Source organism: Microtus ochrogaster, unplaced genomic scaffold (genome assembly GCF_000317375.1).
Source record: "Microtus ochrogaster isolate Prairie Vole_2 unplaced genomic scaffold, MicOch1.0 UNK10, whole genome shotgun sequence".
NCBI lineage: Eukaryota > Metazoa > Chordata > Mammalia > Rodentia > Cricetidae > Microtus > Microtus ochrogaster.
In genome coordinates, this window is record NW_004949108.1 from 236,208 (window position 1) to 240,923 (window position 4,716).

The window sequence follows — 4,716 nt, forward strand, 5'->3', positions numbered from 1 at the left end:
CTGTGTGTAACATGAGCCAGAGCACATGCAGTGTGACCAAAATAATTAAAGAAGAGAAAAACCACCCTAGACCCTAATGGGACTGAGCTATCAGTTTTCAAACTGTTGTCTGCAAGAGAAGCCAACAGAGCCCGATGCAGCCTGGGCTATCTGTGTTTGATCTCTGGGACAGGGGAGGGATATTGCTTGGAGCCAGCTCCTAGAGAGGCAGCCTAGGGCTTGGGAGGGCCATGGGATCACACTGAGCAGAGACCTAGACATGGTGGCAGCTCCTATGGGAAGCAGGATGGGAGAAGAAAGAAACATGCATATAAACGAGTGTGGGGGGGCACCTTTCTTGTTCAGGAAACAGATTTTGTTTTTAAGCTGGTAGAAAAGAAATAATGCCAGCTCACAATAGTACCCTTCCCCTGTATCTACATTAGTCTTTAATTAGTAACTTGGCTTTGTTGAGTCCCTCCACTTCTGTGTATGGATGAAGATTTAGAATTTGAACTTGTCAATTATCCTGGCCAGGGAAAGGTTTTGGAGGTAGGACAAAGAAAAGAAATAGATAGTCCCATCACTGCTACCCAAGGACTTAGATGTGTGCACACCTGTCCCGCTGAGCATACTGAGGGCTTTGCAGGAACCATGACCCTGAACTTTAAACGCTGCCAGGCAAAGCTCAACAACAGATGAACACAAGAAGGAATGATGAGACCCTGGGGTTATGAGGGAGAGAGAGAAGGGTGGCGTTGGGCCATGGAGTTTCTAACCCAATCATGGAGACTACACACAGCAACAGCTCACCAATTCTACATTAGTGCTGCTGTGGAGGGAGCAGAGAGGGACCTGTGCTGGGTGGGGCAGGGTTGACCCCCTGCTGATGACAGACTCTCAGGTGGTAAATGATACTCAGAACTAGTCTCTCACCATCCCCATCCAGCTGGGAGGTGTAAAAACAATGGGTGTGAGGCTGACTTTGTCAGGGGGATCAGGGTGGAAAAAAAGCATGTGTCTAGCATCAATCTTTACAAGTGCTTTTTAAACATTGGATAAAAGAATACAAAGACAATGCAACAGAAATAGCAAGCCAAGCATCTTATATATGAGCTCAAACAAGTAAGTATGTACGTGTGTATGGGTGTGGGTGTGTACGGAGGAACTTTAGCTAACCACTTGGAGGTGGTTGCACCTTATCTGTAGCTTCACGCTCCAGCTGAAAGCCCAGACACACACAGCCCATGTTTTTGTCCTGAGAAGGAGTAGTCATATCTACTATGCAAAAGAGTTCCCTGCTCTAGCATTCAAGATTATCATAGGTCCCAGTTTGTCATAGGCAGCACAGCCTAGACCCTATCTCAAAAAAGAAAAAAGAACAAATCAACCAAATAAACGTTGACTTCACACAAAGAATATGTCTCTACAAGATCACTGTGATGGATTGTCCTGATACTCATGTTGACAAGATTCAGGGCCAACTGGGAGACACACCTCTTGGGGAGCTTACAGGGGTGCTTTCAGAGCAGTTTAACTGAGGGAAGACCTTCCCTGAGCGTGAGCACCACTATGTGGCCTGGCGTTCCAGACTGAATACAAAGGAGAAAAAGCTGACACCAGCATTCATCTCTCCCTGCTTCACGACTGTGGATTTGCCACGTGACCAGCTCTCTCCTGCTGCCACAATGAACTGGGTCCTTGAGCTGTGAACTAAAATAAGCTGATCCTTCCTTATGTCAGGCGCTTGCCACAGTGGCCCTGAAAACTGAGACCCTTGCTGAGATAAACCTGACTATGTGGCTTACAGGTCTCTGAAACCTGTTTTGGGGAGGGATGAAGAAGAGTTTGAATAGATAAAGGTTGGAGAAAGCCGCAAGCAGAGCTTAATGGACAATTCTCACAGGGTGCAGAAGGCAAGAGTGACAACAGAAACACAACCAAGGTCACACTGACAGGATTCTGTGGCAAGGGAGCAAGGACTAAATTGGGAAAAGGGCTAGAGCCCAATTTTGTTACATTCTGTCAAAACAAACAGAAAATCACTAAAACAAGAACAACTGGCTGTTTGTTGGGGGAAGAGTTGCTTGTTCGTTCAGGCTGCCCAGAATCTAAAATAACCACCCAGAAACTGTACTAATTAAAATACTGCTTGGCTCATGTGCTCTAACTTCTTATTGGCTAACTTTTACATATGAGTTTAACCCATCTCCATTAATCTGTGTATTGCCATGTGGCTGTGGCTTACTGGCTAACGTTCCAGCATCTATCTCGGGTGGCTCCATGGTTTCTCTCTCTCTCTGCCTTCCTTCTCCCAGCATTCAGGCCAGTTTTCTCCTCCTACCTAAGTTCTGCCCTATCAACAGGCCAAGCCAGTTTCTTTAGTCATTAACCAATAAAAGCAACACATAGACAGAAGGACCTCCCACACCAGCTGTTCTCTGTGTCCTGAAAGTATAAGTGAAGGAGATTAAATGCTGTAGACAAAGTTTCAATATACTATGGTATGCAGGCTATAGCATGGTGTTTTCCGGTGCTCTTAGTCACACCTACAGGGACACGAAGCACAGCTGCATGCCGGTTGACAAGACAGAAACCTTATAATGTGTAAAGTTGGAGACATGAAGGATGAAAAGAGAGATGTTATGATTACAAGGGGAAAAAGATTAGATTAATATCACTGAAGGGAAATATCTCATTCTGTATTGGGACAATAAGAAAGGTGACCTGAAAGAACTCACCCAATGAAGGTTCAAATATATGAAAATGCAAATTCATTTGGTACAGGAGAGCCTGGAATAAAAATGACTCTTTTTTTATGCAGTTTATTTTTTTATTTTGATTTAAAGGCAAAGCTCTGGAAAGCAACAGAGAAGATTCAATCAGTAGCCATGCTAGCCACGGTATAAGAAGTCCAGGGGCAGTTTCTGTGATGGTGGCTCTAACTGCAGATACTCTGGTGTCCACGGGATCAAGTCTTGATTCCTTGTTATTGGGCATTCCAGTTGGTAACTTGGAGGCAGCAACATCTTTGGGAGGAAACAATCATTTTTCTCTCTTTCTTTCTTTCTTTCTTTCTTTCTTTCTTTCTTTCTTTCTTCCTTTCTTTCTTCCTTCCTTCCTTTCTTTCTTTTCTTCTTTCTTTCTTTCCTTCATTTTTATTTATTCATATACTTTATTGGCCACCTCAGCCATGAGAGTTCTCCTACTTTGAGTCAGAGTCTATGGCAATGGACTTTTCCCTATGGTTATTCCCTTCCACAGGACACCAGAGTGGCTCTCTCCATACAGAGCTTCTTCCTGGGCTCCATTAGGACCAATAGGGAGCCCAGGAAAGCCTCACTCTCATCATCTAGTTCTGACAACACTCTATGAGCTGATTTCCTCTGGTTCCTTGTGGGTGGAACAGGCGAAGCTCTCACTTCCCCAGACTGGGTGGGAACAGCTAGGCTCCGTGGTCTGCCGCCAACTCAGGAGAAGGTAATGAGCTAGGGCTGCAGCTTGCTGAGGCTGCCGAAAGAGTTAAGGATCAGTGTGGCCTTGGGGGCATAGGAAAGGATGTTGAGTGGCCCTGGGGTATGTCCTGGGGGGCAGCATAGGCTGGAAACTGGCCTCAGCTTCTCTCCAAGACCGAGGGATAGTAATAGCAGAAAAATCCTGAGGTCAGAAGGTCACCATCACTCAACTACAGTCTGTGGCCTCTTGGGAGTTAGAAATTATTGACCAGAGTCCCTTGACTGCTGTGGTCCTCCAGGCTGACTGTCTGGTCATCTCCTTGGAGCTCAGCAAGCAGCTCTGCATGGACCCCAGAGAAGAGGCCCAGCTCCTGCTGGGGCTGTGGGGCCATTTCCCACAGGTCAGGTGCAGCCCAACGGATAGGTGCAGCCTGACCTGGACAAAGGTGTAGAGATCACCAGCCCTGACTCCTCCTATGTGCAGCATCTAGAAGCAGCACAGCATGGGGGTACCCCCTCTGTACCTCTTCTGCCACCTCAACCGCTCATCACCTCTCCTATTCCTGGGACTTGCACCGTGGGCTTCAGTTCAGTGCTATCTGATATCAACAACTGTACTGTGGGAATGCCAGCTTGAGAAATAACAGATTTGGAGCACCAGAGGCCTGGACATGCAACGCAATAGTGGCTGTTAGGTTGAGATTTAAAAAACCAATCCAGGGAAGCCCTGATGTGATGCAAAACCAGGAAGACATCTGCTGAACATCCTGGGAGACTTTAGCAATCCTTTCCTTTGTCACTTGCAGGGTAAACTGAGGAAGGGACTCCATACCCTGCCCCCCTCACTCCCATTGCGGTTTGACAGCCAGGAAGCTGCAGCACAGACTCCAAGAATGACTCTCGATGAGAAACAACCACACGGGGAAGTGCTTTCTCAGGTTCAGTCACTGAGGTACCCAAGAGGTTGTTAACAGCTGTGGTTAACAAAAGAGGCAGACCATATCTCAAGCTGATAGCAAACCCAGCAGCAGCACCAACACAGCTGAATTTTCAGTTGCAAACATTGTGGGGTCATGGGGGATTCCACTGAGCTCTTGAGACCAGGCAACCAATGTGTGGCTGGGTCAGATGCCCCAGCAAGGCCTTTTGAATGGAGCTGTGAAGATGAAGCCTAAGTTACAATGAACCCTAGGATGTGGGGGATGCCTGGACCGTGGGATGGCTACTGAAGAAAGCTGTAAGCACATCATAGACCCATGGCAATGGAGAGGTCACATGTGCC

General features: G+C 46.9%; 1 pseudogene; it reads right to left on the reverse strand.

Annotated features, from left to right (window-relative positions):
* Positions 1 to 3,227: 3,227 nt before the first annotated feature.
* LOC113458228 lies at positions 3,228 to 3,939 on the reverse strand (annotated as a pseudogene).
* Positions 3,940 to 4,716: the final 777 nt, after the last annotated feature.